This window comes from Pelodiscus sinensis, chromosome 2 (genome assembly GCF_052426305.1).
Source record: "Pelodiscus sinensis isolate ZL-2025 chromosome 2, ASM5242630v1, whole genome shotgun sequence".
Classification (NCBI taxonomy): Eukaryota; Metazoa; Chordata; order Testudines; family Trionychidae; genus Pelodiscus; species Pelodiscus sinensis.
This window is the reverse complement of record NC_143053.1, coordinates 130,494,472-130,518,940: the sequence shown is the minus strand read 5'-3', so window position 1 is coordinate 130,518,940 and position 24,469 is coordinate 130,494,472.

Sequence of the window (24,469 nt, the reverse complement as noted above, 5' to 3'; positions counted from 1 at the left end):
ATCCTCCCCCCATTGCTGCTTCTATCAGAAAGAGGCAACAAGGGTGGGGGAGAGGAAGATATGCCTCAAAGCGGCAGCACCATGTAGAGTCTGGGGCCAGACCCTGGGCTTCACACGCTGCTGACAATTTGAAATGGTGAAAGCACTGTGCAGAGCAAGGGGCCAGCGGGGGACTTAAGCAATCCCCAGCTGGCCCCGGGCTGCACGCAGAATTTCAAAGTGGCAACACCACATGGTGCTGGGGACTCCCTCACTGATCCTGGGTTCCATGAAGTGCTGCCACTTTGAAATGCCATGGGGAGCCCCATGCTCTCTGCCTTTGAAGTGTAGCAACAGCACTGGGGAAGTGCCCTTATCAAATAATTGAATAGTTGATACAAATTGAGCCAAATAATTGAAATTTAACATTCCTAAGTGTGGGCACGCTATTTCAACATTATTTTGTGCTATTTTGATGGGGATTTGTAGTGTAGTGTGACTGTGCTCACCCACAAACTCGCTCACCCACAAACATTTCTGATTTGGGGACAATTTATACCTTCGAGTCAGTGGTGCTGCTAAGGGTACCTCCATGGGTCCACAATATGCCAGCATTTTTATGGCTGCTCAAGAACAACATTTCCTCAGCTCCCACCCCTCGGCACCCCTCCTCTACTTCTGCTATATTGATGACATCTTCATCATATGGACCCACAGGAAGGAGGCCATTGGAGAATTCCAGAATTCAGCAATTTCCACTGCACTACCAACTTCAGCCTGGACCAATGCACACAAGAGATTCACTTCCTAGATACTACACTACAAATAAGTGATGATCACATAAATACTACCCTGAATGAGAAACATATTGACCACTATTCTTATCTATATGCCTCTGGCTTCCATCCATAAAGATAGTTAAGAACAAAGCAGACTGTGAAGCATTTCGAAAGGATCTCACCAAACTAAGTGATAGTGCAACTAAATGGCAAATGAAATTTAATGTTGATAAACGTAAATTTGGAAAAAATAACCCCAACTACAGATACAAAATGATAGAGTCTAACTTAGCTACAACTACCTGAGAGAGAACTTGGAACCACTGTGGATAGTTCTCTGAAAACATCCATTCAATGTACAGCGGCATTCAAAAAGCAAACAGAATGTTAGGAACCATTAAAAAAGGGATAGAGAATAAGAGAGAGAACACCATATTGCCTTTATGTAGAACCATGGTACGCCGCATCTCAAAAAAGATATATTGGTATTGGACAAGGTTCAGAAAAGGGAAACAAAAATGATTAGGGGTTTGGAATGGTTCCCATATGAAGAGAGATTAAAAAGACTTGGACTTTTCATCTTAGAAAAGACGGGGGTCTATAAAATAAAATGATAGAGGTTCTACTGGTGTGGAAAAGTGGATATGGAAAAGTTATTTACTTGTATTCATAATATAAGAACTAGGGATCACCAAATTAAATTAATAGGCAGCTGGTTTAAAACATACAAAAGGAAGTTTTTCTTCACACAGCACAAAGTCAACCTGTGTAACTCCTTGCCAGAGAATGTTGTGAAGAGTAGGACCTTAACAGAGTTCAAAAAAGACTATTAGCCAGGATGGATAGGAATGGTATCCCTAGTCTCTGTTTGTCTGGAAATGAATGACAGGAGAGAGATTACATGATGCTTACCTGTTGCATTCACTCCCTCTGGGGCATCCAGCATTGGCCACTGTCAGCACTTTGCACAATATACAGCTGAACTTTTTCCGTTATTTAACTAACCACGTGTCTGGTGAAAAGCACAGTCCACTCTAATTACCAAGGTTAACTAATTTGAAGCTTCAATAACCAAGAGATTAGGACAATATATCACCATCTGAATAAAGCATAAGTATTTATGATTACTTATAACAGTTGATTTGTTATTCATCTACTTCCTAGGCCTTGAAATTAAAAGTTGGCAACTATATTCAGCCACTGTTTATCCTCCCAAGTCTGTTTTACATGGGGTGCCTACATTTGCTTAATAAATCACAAATTTGTCTGGTTTTCTTTATCCTGTAGTTGACACAGATAAAATGCTTCCATTTTGAGGCACTTGGAAGAGAGGAAAGTGATCAGGAATAGTCAACATGGATTGACCAAGGGTAAGTCATGTCTGGCTACCTTCTACGACAAGGTAACTGGCTCTGTAGACATGGGGAAGTCAGTGAACATAATATACCTTGACTTTAGCAAAGCTTTTGATATGGTCGGCCTATTCTTGCCAGCAAGTTAAGGAAATATGGATTAGATAAATGGACTGTAAAGTGAATAGAAAACTGGCTAGATTGTAGTGAACCAGTGAGTAGTGATCAATGGCTTTATGTCTGGTTGGCTCTCAGTATCAAGCACAATGCCCTAATGGTTGGTTCTAGGATCAATTTTGTTAAACATCTGGATAAGGGGATGGATCGCACCCTGAGCAAGTTTGTGGATGACACTAAGGTAGGAGGGTGAGGTAAATACTATAGAGGGTAGGGTTAGGGTCCAGAAGGACCTAGACAAATTGGAGGATTGGGCCAAAATAAATCTGCTGAGGTTCAATAAGGGCAAGTGCAGAGTCCTGAACATGGGATGGAAGAATCCCAAGCATTGTTACAGGCTGGGGATGGACTGGTTAAGCAGCAGTTCATCAGAAAAGGACCTAGGGATTACAGTGGCTGAGAAGCTGGATATGAGTCAACAATGTGCCCTTGTAGCCAAGAAGGCGAATGGCATATTAGGGTGACAGGATAGGGATCACTTGAGGATTACCTGTTATATTCCTTCCCTCTGAGGCATGTGGTATTGGCCACTGTCAGCAGACAGAATACTGGGCTAGCTGGACATTTGGTCTGACCCAGTATGTCTGTTCTTATGTTCTTATTGCCAACAGATTTAGAGAAATGATTATTCCCCCTTCATTCAGCACTGGTGAGGCCACATATTGCATCCAATCCTGCCCCCCTTCCCTTTACAAAAAGGATGTGGACACATTGGAGAGGATCCAGTGGAAGCCAACCAAAATGATTAGGGGGCTGGAGCACATGACCTATGAGGAGAGGCTGAGGGATTTGGGTTTGTTTAGTCTGCAGAAGAGAAGGGTGAGGGGGAATTTGATAGCAGCCTTCAACTACCTGAAGCGAGGTTCCAAAGGAGATGGAGAGAGGCTGTTCTCAGTAGTGATGGATGGCAGAACGAGGAGCAATGGTCTCAAGTTACAGTCGGGGAGGTCTAGGTGGGATATTAGAAAAAAACTATTTCAGTAGGAGGGCGATGAAGTACTGGAATGGGTTACCTAGTCTATGTCTATACTATAGACTTTTTGTGGAAAAATATATGAAAATGAGGCTAAGCATGGAATATCACCACACCTCATTTGCATAATTAACGAGCACCCGTTTTTGCACAAGAGGCTTTTGCGCAAGAGCCATTCTTCCTGAAAAAATGAGGAAGAACAGTTCTTGTGCAAGAGGGGATTTTTGTGCAAAAAGGGACAGTATATACAGCTCCTTTTTGTGCCAAAGCCTCTTGCGCAAAAGCGGCTGCTAATTACTTATGCAAATGAGCAATGACGATATTCCACACTTAGCATCATTTGCATATGTTTTTCCTCAAAAAAGCTATAGTGTAGACATAGCTATTGAGAGGTGGTGGAATCTCCACCTCAGAAGTTTTCATGTCCCAATTTGACAAAGTGCTGGCCAGAGTGATTAAGTTGGGATTGGTCCTGCTTTGGGCAGGAGGTTGGACTCAATGACCTCCTGAGGTCTCGTCCAACCCTATGATTTTATAATTAATTGTCTAGAAGACACAAATTAACTTTCTGATTTTTTGTAACAGCTTTGAAAGCTGTTCCATCAAGACACATGGAGAAAGCAGGAAAAAAAACTTATATTTTCTTTTAACACTAAACAAATCTCTATATCTGTGGATATGTCTACACTGCCACCCTAGTTCGAAGTAAGGTGGCTAATGTAGGCATTCAAACTTGCAAATGAAGCCCGGGATTTAAATATCACGGGCTTTATTTGCATGTTTCCGGGCGCCGCCATTTTTAAATGTCCCGTAGTTCGAACTCCCTGCCCGCGGCTACACGCTCCTAATTCAAACTACCGTTAAACCTTCTGCAAGGTTTAGGAGCTTTAATTCGAACTACCTAGCCCGTGCCGCGTGTAGCCGCGGGCAGGGAGTTCGAACTACGGGGCATTTAAAAATGGCGGCACCCGGGAACATGCAAATAAAGCCCGGGATATTTAAATTCCGGGCTTCATTTGCAAGTTTGAATGCCTACATTAGCCACCCTACTTTGAACAAGGGTGGCAGTGTAGACATACCCTTAAATATTAATGTATCCTTATTTAACACTGTACATTACACATATAAGTCACTCTGCTTTCAAATATGTATATGCATGAGTAACCCCTGTATGTAACATGTTCCTTGTACACTTGAGGTATTGTTTTCCAATTGTAACCACCACCAGGGGGATTTGAACCTGGGATCTCTAGAGCTTAGTTAAGAGCTAAGAGTCAGCTAGCTCTCAGTCTGGGCTGTAGAGCTCCCTTATTCTTATCTCTTGCTGTAAGTGGACTAAGTGCCACTACATGGGACAGTGAACCACACTAGGGTTATGTCTACACTGGCGGCTTCTTGCGCAAGAACATCTTGCGCAAGTGTTCCTGTGCAAGAAGTCTTGCGCAAGAAAACGTCCACACTGCCATGTGCGAGCTGTGCTTTTGCACAAGAGCGCCCATGGCAGTGTGGATGCTCTCTTGCGCAAGAGAGCTCTGATGGCCATTTTAGCCATAGGGCTTTCTTGCGCAAGAAATCCCTGCCAAGCGTCCACACTGCCCTCTTGCGCAAGAACTCCTGCGCAAGAGGGCTTACACCTGTTAAAAAGATTGTGCAAGGAACCCTCTCTTACCACGCCGTACTGTAAATTTACTTGCGCAAGAGCGGGCGGGCAGTGTGGACGCTCTGCAGATTCTCGCACAAGAACGGCCATACTTGCACAAGAAGCCGCGAGTGTAGTCAGAGCCCAGGTGTTTGGGTTACACTATGAACTTTGAAAACTCAAAATACACATACAGCTATCTCTGACATAGTCATCTGACATAATTTCTTCATGCCTCATAACTCCCAATCTATTTAGCCGGTACCAGATCTCTCTGCATAATAAAAAAAGGAGGTGTGGCAAATCTCCAAAGTGTAGTCCTTTGGAAGATATGGAACCTCTTAATCTAATTGTACAATATGTGGGATGTAAGCAATTGGAGGGCAGGAGTAGAATATAAAATGAACAGGGCAAATTGGAAAATTGGTCTGAAATCAAGAAACTGAAATGCAATAAAGACACGTGCAAGGTATTACTCTTAGGAAGGAGAACAAAGTTACAAAATGGGCAGGTCACAATCTCACAGCTCAGTTACAAATGCAAACTATAAGGCAGGATTTTCATGGTTTGCACACTCTTGGGCAGGGGAGGACATGGTCTTTCCAAAAGATAACCTCTCAAAGCTTTCCATCTCGCTCTTCTTGGATTATTACTAAGGCTATGTCTGCACTAACAGATGTAAAGCACTGGCAATTACAGTGTGCACCAGTGAAACCGCTGCTGCGTGTCCACACTGTGAGCTGCCAGAAGTCATGTGACCACACTTGTGGCATTTGCAGAGGCATTTGGAACAGTGAACTCTGGGCAGATAACCCAGGGAGTACCCCTGAGCCTTTAAGGAAGGTAGAAGGAGGGTCACAGGGCATCCTGGGTCCTTCCCCAATGCCCCTTGCTTCACATCCCAGCAACCATTGTGCTCCTGTCTGCATTAGCCACCATCTTTCAATGGTTCCTCTGCTGCATGCTCTGTCTCCTTGGTTTGATGAAGGATATGCTGATAGGTCTCACTAACACATCACAAATGGCACTCGAGTTATTCCTTAATCTGATGAGGAGGAGTCAGACACTCATCTTGCCAAGCATACTAACTATGACGCAAGATTTCTTGCGGCTGTCACAGATGCACTCACAATAGTGAAATGCTGCTTTTGGGCTCAGGAAACAAGCACTGAATGGTGGGATCATATCTTCATGCAGTTCTGGGAAAAGAGCAGTGGCTGCAGAACTATCTGAGGAAAGCCTCTTTCATGGGACTGTGTGATAAGTTCACCCCAGCCCTGTAGTGCACGGGCATGAGAATGAGCACTGCCTAACTGTTGAAGAAGGCCATGGTGATTGCACTGTAGTAGCTGGAGACTCCACACATTTACTGATTGGTCACTAATCAGTTTGGATGGGAAAGTTGACTCCAGCTGTGACCTGTTCATTCCAGAATAGATGTACACCCCATTGCTTCATTCATAAATAATACAAAGCATTCATATCGTACTTTTCCTCTGAAGATGACTAAATGCTGAGTAAGCAGAAGGAGAAACTCTTCAAACATTTCCTACAATGTTGAATAACTTATCTCTTTCAAATTAAATAAAACTTGAAAAATATGCAATCAAGAACCAACAAAACAGCTTTTAAAATATTACTGAGTTAGGTGATTATGTCATTTAATGTATCAGATACTTTAAAATTAGTTGATTTCCACCTGGACCCTGCAATTCAATCCAATTAGCATCCTGGCATATATGAATATATATGATCTCCGGAGGAACAGAAACAGAAGTTATGAGATGCAAGTCTCAGAGAGGCTGGATGTTCACATCCAAGGAATGGTACCTTTGGACTTTGAGCTTTAGGCTGAAATATTGTAAAAGGACACTACTGGCTGTCATACTTGCTCATAAAGCCATTTAAAGCTTAGTATGAAAAATGAATTTGTACACAGGAAAAGGCCAGATAATATCAATTATGCAAGTTGTTTTGCAGTTGAGCAACCCGACAAATTGAAATCTCCCCCCCTCCCCCCCCCACCACCACTATTATCAGTAACTATAAGTTATTGGTAGTGTACAAATGTTCATTGTCAGGTGTTGTATTAAATGGTTGTTTTTTCAAAAAAGCTTTACTGTATGTACGCGTGGGTCATTTGTGGAGATGTTTTCAATTAATAATCTTCTCACTATTTATATTAGGAAATCCTAACTATTTCAAATCAAGGTACTTTTCTATATCCTCCTAATTGGCTGATTTTTTTGTTTTCTATATTTCTACCTAACAAATATTTTCTTTCAGTATACTGTCTATCACAGTGAGGGTAGCTGTGAAGTGGAAGAGATAATAGGGACAAAAAACATAGTATCTGTCACTGTTATTACAATTTAATTTGGTTTTCTTGTTTTGAGCATAGGAAGTGTGCTCAAGTTCTAGGCAATGGATAGTATATGTCATGAGTGTAAATTTCATACAAATAAATACTGCCTATAATCTAGAAGGCACAATAAGACTTATAGGCTGTGTCTAGACTGCATCCCTTTTCCAAAAAATTAAGCCTTTCCCGAAAGATCTTATTCCTTATTTTAAGAGGAATAAGGGATCTTTCGGAAAAGGCCTTATTTTCCGAAAGATCTGCGTCTAGACTGGCGCTTTTTTCTGGCAAAGCTCCAAGCCGGAAAAAAGCGGCAGCCATGTTTATGCAAATGAAGCGGGGGGGATTAAATCGTCGCTTCATCTGCAATTGCGATGTGTCTAATTTGCATCCCTTTTACGGAAAAGGGATGCAGTCTAGACACAGCCATATTGTATGTATCTAAGTGAAATTGTGGAACTACAAACCTATGTATATTCTTCACTTTTCTCTGAAGGTAAAAATATGATGCTTTTGTAAAGAAATAAGCATGTGAATTATTTATGTGAAATGATTAGGTGGTCTCAAACCAGTTCCTAGTGGACTGGTAACCATATCACACATTTTTGTTAAAAAAAATCTTTCTGATTTTTTTACTAGTATTAGCAGAGAAACAATATGTGGCTAGATCTTTGCCTGCAGCCAAAGAATTACAATATAATGATATGGGGGGAGGGTGACTTTTAAAAGATACCTTTGCACTTCTCCAATGTTGGGTTAATCCCCAGGCAAAAGTTAGAACTGCTGGACAGCTGCCCTGCAGTGCAGTAGTCGTCAGAAACCACAACATGCCTGTCACAGAGGGACACTGTCCCTTCAAGAAGGAGCCAAGAAAGTGTACTTGTGCCTGTCCTACTTGCCCCAAGTAGGTTTAATAGAGGACACTTGGTCATAGTTGGGGGAGGGAGGGAGAGAAGAAATCTGATGAGTCAAAGCATGAAGCTGAAGTTGCCTCAGCGTAAAGATTGTCAGAACCTGCTGGAGGGGGAAAAGCGGGAAGGGGTCAGAGAGGAAATAATTGCAGTACATCATAGAAGGTTTCTGAAGGATTCCCTGAAGCAGGAAGGATTGAAAGGTAAAGGGGAAAAATTCCTTGGGAACTGTAGTTCAGGGTCAGCAGAGGAATCTTTGTTTATTGTGTTTATGTTGGGAAAAGTTAAACTGCTTGGAAAGAAAATCTGGGTATGGCGGTAGATCCTTTGTGAGCTGAGCATAAGCCACTTCAGCTGTGGGTGTGGGAGAAGAGTAGGGCTCAGTGGAAGAGTAGAAGAATCAGGCCTTGTTCTGTGGAGACCTGTACTTTGTCATCCAAGGTAATAAGCTGAAGTCAAGTAGACTGGCACCAACTTGATTTGTTTAGGTTAAAAGACCTGGTAAGCGGGGGCGGACTTACAGTGTATGTCTGCACTGAAATATGTCTACCTGGGTAAGTAGAACTCAGGTTAGCAGACCATGGAGTTGTTAACTTAAGGCTTAAGTGTCTACAGTCAGGGCTTATCTAGACTAGGGGATGCTAACATGATGCTAATCCCTGGGATGCTAACATGAAGGGGAAAGGAGTCCAGGACAGCTGGCAGTATTTTAAGGAAGCCTTATTGAAGGCACAGAAAGAAACCATCCCGACGCGTAGCAAAAGAGGCAAACATGGTAGGAGACCGGATTGGCTTTCAGGGGAAATCCTTGGTGAATTTAAGCACAAAAAGGAAGCTTACAAAGAGTGGAAACTTGGACAAATGACCAGGGAGGGGTTTAAATGTATAGCTCGAGAATGCCAGGGGGGTTATCAGGAAGGCAAAAGCACAGTTGGAATTGCGACTGGCAAAGGATGTGAAAGGATAACAAGAAAGGTTTCTACAGGCATGTTAACAAGTAGAAGATGGTCAGAGAGGGTGTGAGGCCCCTACTGGATGAAGGAGATAATCTAGTGAAAGATGATGTGGGGAAAGCTGAAGTACTCAATGCTTTCTTTGCCTCTGTATTCACGGACAAGGTGGGCTCCCAGACTAATGCACTAAGTGATGCAAGATGGGATGAAGATGGACAGCCCTTGATGGGTAAAGAACAGGTTAGGAACTATTTAGAAAAGCTAAACGTACACAAATCCATGGGTACGGACTTACTTTGAAGTAAGAATAAGAGATCCTCCGGAAAAGGGCTTTTTTCCGGAGGATCGGGGCCAGTGTAGACGCTCTTTTCCGGCTTTTCTAAAAGCCGGAAAAAAGCGCCGGACATTTTTATTCAAATGCCGCGGGGGATATTTAAATCCCCCGCGGATTTCCCTATTACGACCTGTGAAATTAGCATGCCCCTTTCGGAAAAGGGGCCAGTGTAGACGTAGCCCATGAGAGTGGTGAAGCACTGGAATGGGTTACCTAGGGAAGTAGTGGAGTCTCCATCCCTAGAGGTGTTTAAGTCTCGGCTTGACAAAGCCCTTGCTGGGTTGATTTCGTTGGGATTGGTCCTGCCTAGAGCAGGGGGCAGGACTTGATGACCTTCTGAGGTCTTTTCCAGCTCTATGATTCTATGACTTCATTTTCTTGTCGAAAGAAGATATGCAATTTCTGACCGATTTTGCACATCTTCCATTTTTTTTTGAAAGAGGTTTTTCCAACATTTGGCCTTTCTACACGGGGCCAAATATCGGAAAAAAACTCTTTCAAATTTGCATATCTTCTTTCAACAAAAAAATGTACTCCAGATAAGCCCTCTCTTTTAAACAAGGTTAGGAATTGTTGAGTTCTGGGTCTCCAGACTAAGGCAGACTAAGTTACTTACCCATATCACAAGTCTTTCTAGCATCCTTCCAAAACATGCAGTCTTGTAACACCTGATGGTACGTCTACACAGCAACATTATTTCAAAAGAACTAGCATTATTTTGAAATAACTTAGTCTGCATCCACACAGCAGGCAGTTATATCAAAATCATATTGAAATACTGTCAAGCTGGAGGACTTCTTACTCCAACTCCTATAATCCTCTTTGTATAAGGAGTAAGGGAAGTTGGAGGAAGAGTGCTCTATTTTTAAATAAGTGTTGTGTAAATGCTCCCAATTTCAAAATAAGCTATTTCGAAATAAGTTACGCAATTGATTATTGCATAGCTTATTTCAAGTTGAGCCCTGCTGTGTAGATGCACCCCTAAAGACTAACACATTTATCTGGGCATAAGCTTTCATGGGCTGGAGCTGCATGTTCATGCACTTGATGATGGGGGGGGGGGGGTTTAATTGCCTATGGCTATAAAATGCATTGTAATAATAAACTACCTTTTCAATACTTGAGATGAACTCTCAGTCCTAGCTAGCCAGCTAACTGTGTTTCCCATGTAACAATCTTTCACTGCACCTGGGTGTTATGCAGACAAATAAGCCCTTTAAAGCTGAGAGTAGTCTTGCATCTTCTCTGCTACTGCACACGTTTGGCAGTTATTTTTTAAATGAAAGACCTTGCTTATCTATTTGCACTGCTTGATGGCATGAGCCAGTAACTGACTTTTAAGTGGGTGTTTGTGCCTTAAAATAATGAGTTTATCCATGATTATCTTCTCTTTGAGCACTGACGTTATTACAGGGCCACAGAATATACTCAGCAAGCAATTACGCCTTGTCTAAACTTCCAGAGGTACAATGCTAACACAGAACTGGCAAATTAACACAGTAGGATTCCAAATCTGTATCTACATTCAGAACTACCTTCCTCAGGGTTATCTTTTATTTTGTTTGATTTTCATCTAAGTACCTTTGGGTAAATATTTAATCATACTCCAACATCACTGAATACCAACATTGCTTGTTCTTATTCTTTAACAAGGGTAGACATGAGATCTATGTGTTTTCCTCCAAATTGCTGTAGTTCTGCTGTCATTATTAAGTCATCACATATTACATTTTACTCAGTAGAACTGATGTCTATTTTACGGTGACTATTCTGAAATATGAAATATAATTCATATGACAAATTGCATCCTGGCACTATATAAAGTGGTTATTTAATCTTTGGATTCTGATTATGCTCCGATTTATTATTTTGAGGTCAATGAAGCTACCATGACTTTTGGACACCATTGTAACATAAAACTAAGTATGCTACAATAGTAATTATATTATAATCCAATGTTTCAATGTGACTACATCTGCACTGCAGGCTTCTTGCGCAAGAACGGCCATTTTAGTGCAAAAACATGCAAAGCGTCTACACTGCACACGTGTTCTTGCACAAGTAAATTTACAGAAAAGTGTCAGAACAGAGGGCTTCTTGTGCAGGAGGAATAAGCCCTCTTGTTCAAGAGCTCTTGAGCAAGAAGGTAATGTGGATGGGCAATAGGGGTTTCTTACACAAGAAACCCCTATGGCTAAAATGGCCATCAGAGCTTTCTTGCGCAAGAGAGCGTCCACACTGCCCATAGCAGTGTGGACGTGCTCTTGTGCAAGACCTTTTGCACAAGAACTCTTGCACAAAACAGTTCTTGTGCAAGAAGCCTGCAATATAGACGTAGCCTGAGTGTTCAGAATGTAGCTTTCTATTAGAATGCGTCTGGAATTACATGGTTAATATAGTTTTAGGAAAGGTGTTAAGGATAATTAATGATTAATGGTCAGAAGTTTGGAATACTCTTGAGTTTAGCTCAGGGGGACTATTCAAATAAGAAAAGCTACATCTCCTTTTGGTTGTTTGTATTATCTGAAACACTCACCTGTGGCAGCACCACAGTAGTGAGCTGATAAGAACAGATTCATCGGATATGTCTCCATCAAGGGGGAACAACAAAATTTCTGGGCCCTGGGTAAAGTGGGAGCGCCACACTCACAGAAGTGTAAAACATACCTAAGGAGAACACTGCCACCTACTGCGTCACATAGTTACACTTCCAGCAGCAATGTCTAACTTTTCTAACCCTAATACAGGCCTCACTGGATATTTCAGGGTTTATGAAGTCTGACAGAATTACAGCTCAAAACAGAATGACTATAGTGTGATCATTGAGGACTGTGCCTTTAAGGGCTAAGGTTCATGGACAATCTAAGTGGGGCTCTGTGAAGTCCTTTTTGATTTTTTGTAGTCAATTGGAATCAGACACAGAATAAATATTCTCCCACAATATTCTTGCCAGCAAGCTAAGGGAATGTGGATTGGATAAATAGATGGTAAGATGGATAGAAGCTGGCTGGAAGATCAGGCCCAGCGGGTAGTGATCAACGGCTCAATGTCAGGATGGTGGCTGGTTTCTAGCGGAGTGCCCCAAGGTTCGGTTCTGGGACCGGTTTTGTTCAACATCTTTATTAATGACCTGGATGAGGGGATGGATTGTGCCTTCAGCAAGTTTGTGGATGACACTAAGCTAGGGGGAGAAGTAGATGTGCTGGAGGGCAGGGATAGAGTCCAGAGTGACTTAGACAAATCGGAGGATTGGGCCACAAGAAATCTGATGAGGTTCAACAAGGACAAGTGCAGAGTCCTGCACTTGGGACGGAATCTCAAGCATTGTTACAGGCTGGGGACCAACTGGCTAAGTAGCAGTTCTGTAGAAAAGGACCTGGGGGTTACAGTGGCTGAGAAGCTGGATATGAGTCAACAGTGTGCCCTTGTAGCCAAGAAGGCTCATGGAATATTAGGTTGCATAAAGAGGAGCATTGCCAATCAATCCAGATATGTGATTATTCCTCTATACTCGGCTCTGGTGAGGCCACATCTGGAGTATTGTGTCCAGTTCTGGGCCCTCAATTACAAGAAAGATGTGGATTCATTGGAAAGGGTCCAGTGGAGAGCAACCAAAATGATTAGGGGGCTGGAGAATGTGACCTACGAGGAGAGGCTGAGGGAGTTGGGTCTATTTAGTCTGCAGAAGAGAAGAGTGAGGGGGAATTTGATAGCAGCCTTCAACTTCCTGAAGGGAGGTTCCAAAGAGGCTGGAGAAAGGCTGTTCACAGTGATGGATGGCAGATCAAGGAACAATGGTCTCAAGTTGTGATGGGAGAGGTTCAGGTTGGATATTAGGAAAAAGTATTTCACTAGGAGGGTGGTGAAGCACTGGAATGGGTTACCTAGGGAAGTAGTGGAGTCTCCATCCCTAGAGGTGTTTAATTCTCGGCTGTACAAAGCCCTGGCTGGGTTGATTTAATTGGGATTAGTCCTGCCTTGGGCAGGGGGCTGGACTTGACGGCCTTCTAAGGGCTCTTCCAGCTCTATGATTCTATGATAAAGATCTTTTTCTGTAACCTTAAGCATTGAACACTACAATGAAATCTTATTTATTCCTCTTAACTTTCTGTTTTCAGTCATACACAGTGGACAGACTAAAATTTGTTGACTAACGTGATTTTTTCCAACTGTTGACATTTATTTTGAAGTCACAGTTTCAGACTGTAAATAAGGTAAAAGAGAAGTCTACTGTTTGAGTTGGAAAGTTAATCATTTTTCTTTGAAGAGATCCTCTATTGGTCTAAACGAGAATGTACATTACACATCTATACCGCAGACTTTTTCCACAAAAGCTTATGCAAATGAAGCACGGAGTGGAATATCACCACGCTTTATTTGCATAATTAATTAGCAGCCCTTTTTGCCCAAGAGGCTTTGATGCAGAAAGGAGCTGTGTAGACAGCTCCTTTTTGTGCAAAAATCCCCCCTTGCGCATGAGCTGTTTGTTCTCATTTTTTCAGGAAGAACGGCTCTTGCACAAGAGGGCGGTTTTGTTCAAAAAGGAGCCATCTACACAGCTCCTTTTTGCTCCAAAGCCTCTTGCGCAAAAACGGCTACTAATTAATTATGCAAATAAAGTGCAGCAATATTCAACTTTGCGCTTCATTTGCATAAACTTTTGCGGAAGAAGGCTGCAGTGTAGACATAGCCATAGTTATGCCACCTCTTCATAAATGAAAATTATAGTCAAATTTTATGAAACTTTTCTTGGTTTTATCACAGCATATGTGTATACTGAAAATAGTACCAATAATTACCAAGAAAAATTATATAGCTAAAGTGCATGTAATCAACATCTCCTAAAATTAGTTTATTGTTGCCTTTTATGACAATATGTTCCTCAGTGCTCCTCATGGTGGGAGGGTAGCAAAATGTCTACACTACACCATTTTTCTGGAACAACAGCCATTATTCTAGAAAAAAAATACTAGTGTGCACACTGCCATTCCGTTATTTTGACAGAAAGTCGAAATAACAGATGGCTTTTTCTGATGGTGCTAAACCTCATTCCAGTGCTGGCCACTCCATCCACACTCATCACAGCTCTATAGTTCGTGTTCCTCAGCAGCTCTTAAAGCTGCAAACACAGGGGACAGGGCTTGTGGCAGGAAGCCGGCCCTCACAGTCTCAAGTGTCTGCACAGCTGCCAGTGCCACATGTCTGGGCACTATGTCCCAGCCACAAGCCGCCCAAGAGACCTTCTGCCCATCCCAGGGAGCAAACACAGTGCTCCTGGGAGCCTGCCAGGGGCATGTACTGTCCTGGTCTGGAGGGGAGATCCTGGCTCTCCTCGAGGTGTGGGGCAACGAGGAGTACCTCCAGGATCTCCACTCCAGATGGTGAAATGCTGATATCCAGGGCTTGACAAACCGCAGCGAGAGCTACTTGCCAGCCCCACACTGTGCATGCGCGCAGTGCCAGTGGATAGGGCACACGGAACGACCGGCTGAAATCTACTCGCTACCCTGGGTCCCAGTTCAAGAGGAAGAGGAGGACGAGGAGGAGGAGGACACAACCAGCACTGTGACCACCATCACGCTGGAGCTGGTACCCCAGGGCCTGGATGTGTCCCAGACATCCTCCGAGGCCAGGGAGGGATCATCAGGTGAGTGCTCTTAGTTTTTCAGACACACAGGGTGTGGGTGATGGGAGCTAAGTGGCTAGGGTGTCATCATTGCTCAGCCTCCTCTGCCTGGTCATCACGCTGCGGTCCGTGCATGTGGATGCATGTGCAGTGTCTGTCTGCGCCAAGCAGCCCTAGAAGGCAGCTCCAGAGCACCCCTGGACTCCTGCTCACAGGCTCTGCGGAGGACAGACACACTTCTGACCCCTGGGGTGGGGATGGGAAGATACCCTCCCACCATGAGCCACTGCTGGGAGGAGTTTGAGAACAAGGACACACACACTCATGCATACAGACTCTGGAGTGCCACACATGACACATGGGCATGCCTGCACACTTGAAGCAGCACCCATTCCTGGGGACAATGCTGCCAGGTACAGGTGTGTGTGCAGCACCGATGTAAGTCCAGGCTGCTCGAGGCCCCTCTCCTGGCCAATAAATCCCAGTGTGGCCAGCCATTTCCCTTATCTACTTGTCCTTGGGATGGGGTGGTGGGAGTACGGTTCCCTGGGGACCTCTGGGCTCCTATAAGGCAGGGCCTACTGTCCAGGCCACACATGGCCTTGCTTCCAGGACATCAGCTTCCTCTGACCTGAGAATTGTTGCTGTCAGCTCACTGATGAGGACAAGGCCTCAGGGACAGTGTCTCCAGGGATGACTGACCATCTCTCTTTATTCTCCCCAGCCGGACCAGCCATGACTGTGGGGCGATCTATGCCAATGCAGCCAGCCGCCCGACCCTGGGAAAGCCGGAAGAGGACTTTATTAAAGAGCACGAGCCCATCCTCCAGGACATGCAGCAGACTCTGGCCCAGAACGTGTGGGATGATGTGCAATGGCGGGCCCACTAGTGGACTGAGCTGCTGCAGTAGGGCCACAACATCTGGGAGATGATGACCTACCCAGCACCAGTCCCAGTCCCTGCTCCAGTCTCTGCTCCAGTCCCTGCTCCCCCTCCCATGCCTGACCCTGCTCCAGGCCCCCCTCCTTCTGAGATCACCCTATCTTCCCAGGACTGCCACCCCTGAAGTCGCCAAGGTCCCCGGACATAAGCTGTAAGAAGCACCTGAGCCACGCGCCAATCTCAGCCCCATCTCAGAGCCTCTCCTCCTCCCTCCAAGTTTCTCAGCCCACCTTCCCCCTCCAAAGTTCTCATTCCCCCTTCTCCCATCCAAGGTTCTCAGTCCCCCGCCCCCTTCCCATTTCCAGGTTCCCAGCCCCCCATTCTCCCCAGTTAATTCTATCCCAAATAAATAACCAACCAGTTCTTTTTTTCAAAACAAAACATGTGTGTTTATTAGGTCTACAGGGAAGGGAGGGGTTGTTGGAGGAAAGGCAGGGCAAACAGAGCATACAGTGGAAATGCTTTGCTGTCCCTCAGGGTATGTCTACACTACCCCGCTAGTTCGAACTAGGAGGGTAATGTAGGCATACCGCACTTGCAAATGAAGCCCGGGATTTGAATTTCCCGGGCTTCATTTGCATAAGTGGGGCACCGCCATTTTTAAATCCCCGCTCGTTCGAACCCCGTGCAGCGTGGTTATACGGGGCACGAACTAGGTAGTTCGAACTAGGCTTCCTAGTTCGAACTACCGTTACTCCTCGTGGAATGCGGTTACTCCTCGTGGAACGATGTGTACAGATAGTTCGGAACAACTACTTAGTTCGAACTATCTAGCCCGTGCCCCGTGTAGCCGCGCGGCACGGGGTTCGAACAAGCCGGCTTTTAAAAATGGCGGAGCCGGCTTTATGCTAATGAAGCCTGGGAAATTCAAATCCCGGGCTTCATTAGCATGTTCGGTATGCATACATTACCCCGCTAGTTCGAACTAGCGGGGTAGTGTAGACATACCCCCTGAGAGGTAGGCAAGCAAGCAGAAGACCCTGAAAAACGGCTGTCTAGGGGGATCCCTTTAAGTACACGTCTCATATAGCCCCAGGCACTAGCACCTGGAAATAACTGCTGACCTCATGCCCGGCCTGAACTCGTTCCAGGTGGCCTTAAATGTGAGATAATATCCAATCAGTGTGGACGCTATCTTTTGAAATACCACATTGCTATTTAAGTGCGCTTTTTTGTGTGGATACTTAATTTTGAAATAAGCTTTTCCGGAAGATATCTTCCAGAAAAGCTTATTCTGAAAGAAGTGTACACTGTAGACATACCCATATACAAAAATATATATATTCTAATTCCAGTATTCCCTGTTTCGTGCTCGAACAAATAAACACCACTCTTTTCCATTGCAGTACTTTACATACAAAGGTTTTTATTCACTACTGTGTTGCTCAGTTGCTCCTTTGAAAGGAACAGATTTATACCAGTGTAAAACTGGAGTGATGGTGGCTTAATTCTGAAGGAGTAGCTATATGATTTAAAATTATATCTGAAATTGTGACCTTCAGTATAGGGTGACCATGTTTCTCAAAGGGGCTAGCTAGCCAAAGTCCTCCCCTTCATAGGGAAGGCCCAAGCCACTCTCCTGGGCCACCGCCTAGTGGAAGGCTGGTTTCTAGAGTCCCCCTGGCCCTCTCTCCCTGCCATGTGAAGCTGGGTTGGCATCACTGATTTCTCTAGCCTTGTGTGTCAAGTCTGCCTCTCCCTTCTGCAGAGCTGGTTTTGCCACTTGCCTCCCCCCACACCCTATGCATTCCTCCATGCCCCACTTTTTTGAGATAGCCAGACAGACAGACAGACAGATAGATATGTTTTAAAAGAAATAGGATGGCTAGAACAAGGCTTAAAAAGGACTGTTCTGGCAAAAAAGGGACATATGGTCACCCTACCTAAATTGGAAAAAAAATCTAAATGCAATAGGAAAAAAATGAGAAATAATAGCTTTCAAGACCTTCTAAGAATAAAGCAAGAAAGTTCACCATCAGTAACAGGAAACCACAAATAAGGGCCTCTGGTTATTATCATATAAAGAAAATAGCAATGATAATGTCAGACAATGAGTTGGAAGCAATAGCAGTGTGGCATGTCTAATGCCTTGGGCAACAGTACATCATAAAACATGGAGGGAGAGGAGACACAAATTAGCAAAAACCTATAATTATGTAGCATAAAGCAATAAGAATACTGTATTGAGGAATGATGAGTGAACTTCTTTGCACATAGTTCTGTCCTTATGCATGATATTAGTGGAAATTAGAATACAGATCATTCATATGAGAGCACTTTTGCAATCTTAATTCACTTCTGGATTGAAACATGACCTATTCTTTTTAACTTTTAAAAAAATCTAAATGGGTAGGATGAGAACTTCTTAAATTGTTTTAAAAAGACATATAACAATTCCAGTTTAGGTCCTCATGCTTCAAACATACAAGCACCAAGAATGAAACACACTGAATTCTATTGCACCAGGTCATGCTAGTAAGTAGTATTTTTAGCAGCATATATGCGTGTAGCGTCATACTCTTGATTTTTACACTGATATTGATCACTGTCATTGTGCATCTTTCAGCTAGGTTTAGCTAAATTAGTTCTGACATAACAATTGATAGAACTTCTACTCAAACCATCATGGGGGAAGGGCTAAGAACAGGTTGAAGAAATGCCTGTCAGGGATGGTCCAGGCTTACTTGGTTTTGTCTCGGTGTAGCAGCTGGACTTGGTGACATATCAAAGTCCCTTCTAGCCATATCTTCGATTCTGAGAGGACATGAAAATTGTGAAGCTTGCTGTCTACCCAATCCACTGGAAAAATCTGACCTATTGAGACTTTATTAAATACTGGTGACAGAAAGACTATACAAATCATAGGAAGAAGGAACAAATAGGCAGGCCTCTACTAGCTCTCTGGATCCAGGATTTCCCTTACATCAGAATGTTGGCCTAGATGCTGAAAGGTATTTAGACACCTAACTCACATTGAGATCAAGCCTTTCCCCCAGGATAACCTTCTGAAGCTGGCCATTTAAATATAGCAAAGTCAAGACGTTGCAATCTTACAGTGTTCATTTTGCAACCAGTGTCTGTTAGATTGTATCTCCTCTTCCAGCTACTAATTACTTGTTTGGCTTTTTTTGTGTTTTGTTTTCCTTTCATTCATTGCAGATGTGGCATATTATCATGATAGAACTGTATCATGTGTACCTGTGGAGAGAGAGCAGTGGTTGTCAAGTTGAAAAGGGAAGGAGAAAATAGAGTGACCTGAGAAGGAGATCCAAAGAGACCTGGGAGACAGAATCAGAGGAAAAGATCTCAAAGTTCAGAAAAGTATCTTCATATTCCAGGGATTATTCAAGACTCCTGGAGTCTTTTGAAGTTCACCCTGTCAGAAGAGAGTCTTGTTTGTTTTAATGTAGAAATTGGCATCTGAACTTCTTCCAGCTTCCACACTGAGTTTTACATAACTATATTGCCTCAATGTAGGGTCAAATAAAATGAAATGCTTCCACGTGTAAACTTCCAGGGTTTGTCTAGATTACAGGGTTTTTTCAAAAAAAGTAGACTTTTTTCAAAAAAAAACTTTCTCTGCATCTAGACTGCTGCTGCATGCTGTCAACAGTAAATCTAGAGAACGCAGCAGTTTTTTCGACCACGTAAAACCTCATTTTACGAGGAATATTGCCTTTTTTCAAAAGTACTCTTTCGAAAGAAAATACAGGACTATGAAGCACTTTAAAGACTAACAAGATGGTTTATTAGATGATGAGCTTTCGTGGGCCAGACCCCCTTCCTCAGATCAAAATCTTATCATCTAATAAACCATCTTGTTAGTCTTTAAAGTGCTACATAGTCCTGTATTTTGTTTCAGCTACACCAGACTAACACGGCTACATTTCTTTCGAAAGAAGGCGCTATGTAATGCAAACTGTGCTTTTTCAAAAGAGAGCATCCAGACTGCCCGGGTGCTCTCTTTTGAAAAAGTGGCTTGCTTTTTCGAAAATACTGGTTGTAGTCTAGACACTCTTTTTTGAAAAGAGTACTTTCGAAAAAGCCTCTTTTGAAAGATGCTTGCAGTCTAGACGTAGCCCCAGAGTGGTGAAAGCAAGCTCATTTTAGGCTCAAATAGGCGAATATCCCCATGGTTCATTCTTTATAGAAGTCAGGCACTGCAGCCCTAATTGTGTCATTAATGCATCAGTCTCTTCAGTCACTACAGGAATTTCATTTGCATATTTATATGTAACTAATTTAACATCAGAAAAATATTTTTAGATTAAACTCACATGCTGTGTGAATGCTTCCCTACTGATTATGCAAGCCACACTCTTATATAGAGAAACCAACTTTCTACACAAATTAAGTGGTTTTTATTCCATGTTTTATATTGCTAAATAATGCAGTTGTTTCTAAAGGGATAGAAAGTTCCATTTAAAAAAAGGCAGTCAAAGATAGTGAGGAAATTATTTTGGGCTTTTATAGCTATTAAATAGCTTACAGGATTACAAAATGATACTTGCTTTAAACCACCATTTGTGACCAGTTGGCTAGTCTGTTTTTTTTTTGGGGGGGGGAGGGATTTTTCCTGGAGGCATAAGTATGTTACCATAGTGCTTTTATGTTGGCAAAACATATAAACATTGGCAAAACATATAATCATCAGATAAAGATCTTGGAAAGCATAGCTTGATAGAAAACACCAGAAATCAGTGTACATATCTGTTGATGCATTTTGCTTTCATTGGCCCAAGCTCTCTTCCGATGAATTGAATTATTAGCCTGGGGTTAATAACTATCTACTATAAATATTTCTTCTTTGAAAATGTATTCTAGCTACTAATAGTCCAATTGAACTTCTACTGAAATCTGTTAGGATATGTCTACACTTGCACCCTCTTTCAGGATAGGGATGCAAATGAAGACATTTGAAATTGCAAATGAAGCCAGGTTTTAAATATCCCATGCTTCATTTGCATAATTGCGTTATGGCACTATTTCAAAACAACAGACGTTGGTAAGACATGGTTATTTCGAGAGAAAACCCTTTTCTCGAAATAACTGGTAAACCTCATTCTATGAGTAATAAGGGTGGAATCTCCACCCATAGAGGTTTTTAAGTCTTAACAAAGCCCTGGCTGAGATGATTTAGTTGGGATTGGCATTGGTCCTGCTTTGGGCAGGGGGCTGGACTCAATGACCTCCTGAGGTCTCTTCCAGACTTATGATTCTATGATTCCCATTTTTCAGATACTTTTTAATATTCAGCTCAGTTTCTTTTGCTCGCACTTTCCCCCTCTTTCGTATGACACTGTTTTATTTCTATTTTCTGTCACTCTGTCATTTTTAATTTCCATATCACTCTCTTGCCTCGTCTTGTGCTGCACCATAATGGAAGATAAGAGTGCTGAATAGAGTCAAGATGACCTTATTTGAACTTTCCTTCCCTTCCTTTTCCCAGCTCTTCAAATGGAGAGCAGGAAGGTACAGTGACATGGAGCAAGACTTTACTCAGCCTAACTAGTTAATGGCCATTCTTATGGTTTCTCAAAGCTGTGCTGATCACCAACCTTCCCTCTAATTTTTTTCTATCCATGTAGGGAATACATTTTGTTTTGTGTACCAAGGCATGGGCAGATGTGCATCACCAATATTGTGCCACGTGTGAGAGGCTGTAGGCACTCTGCTAATTGGCTAGGCTGCATTTGAGTCTCTCCTGGGTGGCCACCCATGTGCTCAGTTTACAGGGAACACTGCTGATAACACTCTGGAGACAGCTGAAGTAGTTGTGCATCTGTGAGAATTGTAGATGGTTATTTCAGAACACAAAGATAGATCTGAGTGCAGACATTCAATATTTGGAGGTAAGCCACTGAACACAAAACAGGAGACAAAATTGGTTCAGGTTCAAAATAAGCCTGGTTTTTTTCCACTCTTGTTGAAATGAATAAAATGGCTCAAAAATAACTTGTGTCTTCATTACATTCCTAGACGTCGTTTTTACTCTTTTTTTAAACAAGTGCTTTTAGAAGTGCAATTAAAAGTTTGCTTTTAGGTTTTTTTTTCTCTTTGACACCAATTAAATCTTGTTCTCCCTGAAACACTATTTTTGACTAATTTACTCTTTGGCTGCAGTTTTCCCCACCTCTATCCTTGGGGGATCCTAAAGCACACTGGGTCCAATCCAGGACCCAATGGTTACCTTTCAGTTGATTTCAGTGGGTGATGGGTATATACAGCTTGAAATGCTGCAGAGAACTGAGACTTACCTATATTCAGGATATTGGCTTCTTCTGAGTGAAACATTAAGAAGTCATGTTTCTGAGCTCATCTGGAGCTCAGAAGTTCTCCTTTATACGCTGTTTTAATTCATCCTATTCTACTACCTATCCCTTCTGAAACAAATTCCTCTCATTACCTTTTCCCTGTATCCCTAACCAGCTCTTTTCACCATGCTGGGTTCTCCCAGTTTCAAAAAATGCCTCACTTGCAGGCTATCCATTTCAGTCTTTAATGAACATGCACAGTGCATCTGATGCTTAGGGGAGGCATATATTCCATAGAATTCCTCCACCTTCAAAAATTATTAGTTAGGTCACTTAAAACATGGAACTTCCAGCTGATACGTCCCCTTATGGAGAAATCCCTCAGGGTATGTCTACACTAGCCCCCTAGTTTGAACTAGAGAGGCTAATGTAGGCAGTCGAAGTTGCAAATGAAGCCCGGGATTTAAATATCCCAGGCTTTATTTGCATCTTCCCATCCGGGTGCCATTTGTAAATGCCCCTAGTCAGAACTAACTGCCCGTGGCTGCACGCGGCAGTCAAACGTTAACTTGAACTAAGTCCTTAGTTCGAGTTAACTGTTACACCTCATTTAATGTTTGACTGTCACGTGTAGCCACGGGCAGTTAGTTCGGAGTACGGGGATTTAAAAATGGCGCCTGGATGGGAAGATGCAAATAAAGCCCAAGATATTTAAATCCCAGGCTTCATTTGCAACTTTGAATGCCTACATCAGCCTCCCTAGTTCGGACGAGGGGGCTACTGTAGACATACCCTCAGACCATCTTTGGAACTGGAGTCTCACATGTCACTTCCACAGTGATCCCAAGCGGCAGCTTCAGATCAGTGTCCTCCTCTTCTACCTCTTTTGGAACCTCCAGCTTAGAAGCCTAGTAAACCAATATGGCAGCCCTCTCCTCAAAGTTACTTACCTGCAAAGAAATGGTCTCTCAGGGCAAAATCTGCCTTGATACCAATGGCATGGTCATTATCAGACCAACATGCACAGAGCACATCCAATATGGACAAGTCCTGAGGAACTAAGGCATCTGAACACTCTATCAGACTCTAAATCTAAGAGCAAAATGCTCATCACAGCACCACTTGCAGCACAGGTGACTGCAACGCCAGCACCACAGGAGCTGCTTAAACAACCTCCCATGGTTGTGACACTAATGGTGACTGCCCCGTACAGATGTTGGCATCAATCTTTACAGTACCACAGATGCCTCTCGAGTCATGGGGTTCACACCTCAACAAACACACCATCCCATGTCTATGGTTACTATATAAAACATCATCTCACAACAATGTATTCAAACTTTGTACAGTCAAACATGCCTGCGAGCACTTACTCCCAATAATCACAACAGGTCTGCCATGGTATTCACAGACAACACAGACATCCACATACATGCACCAGTAATCAACAACACATTCCAACACTGGGGTTATGCAGAAATAGACTTATCCGAAGCACAATGTAATTCAAAAGGTCCCAAACATTATTCTAGAGCAGAGCTAGTAACTCTTGAAATGGGATCATGTATACATCTCCTCTTATCCCACAACTCAGGTGGAGCCTTCAAACATGACAAGACACAAGTAGTACTAATTGCACCAATGTTGCCAAGGCTGACATAGTTCCCATACTTTGATTAAATGGAAATAGCACCCCCTCTTCATCTTCCTCACATTCCGTGAGGAGCTATTTAGGAACAGCAGCAGTAGAGCATCTACAAATGCCTTATTTCGAAATAGCTATTTTGGAATAGGCATTATTCTTCATAGAATGAGGTTTACAGAAGTCAGAATAAGCTGTCCGTTGTTTCAAAATTATTTCAAAATAATGGAATTGCTGTGTAGATGCTCGCATAGATATTTTGGAATAACAACCATTATTCCAAAATAACTTTGCTGTGTAGACACCTCCTAAGAGTGCACCTGACCACAGTTTCAAGTAAATGTAACATGATAAAAGGACACATGCCCTCTCTGCACCCAACCACAAAGATAATGAGTGACAGGGGAGGTTTTACTTGATGATTACCTGTTCTCTTCATTATTCATTTTTCCCTCTGGAGCACCTAGCGCTGGCCACAGTCAGAGGATAGGACACTGGACCAGATGTACCTTTGGTTTGACCTTTGGTAAGGCCTTTCTTATGTCCTT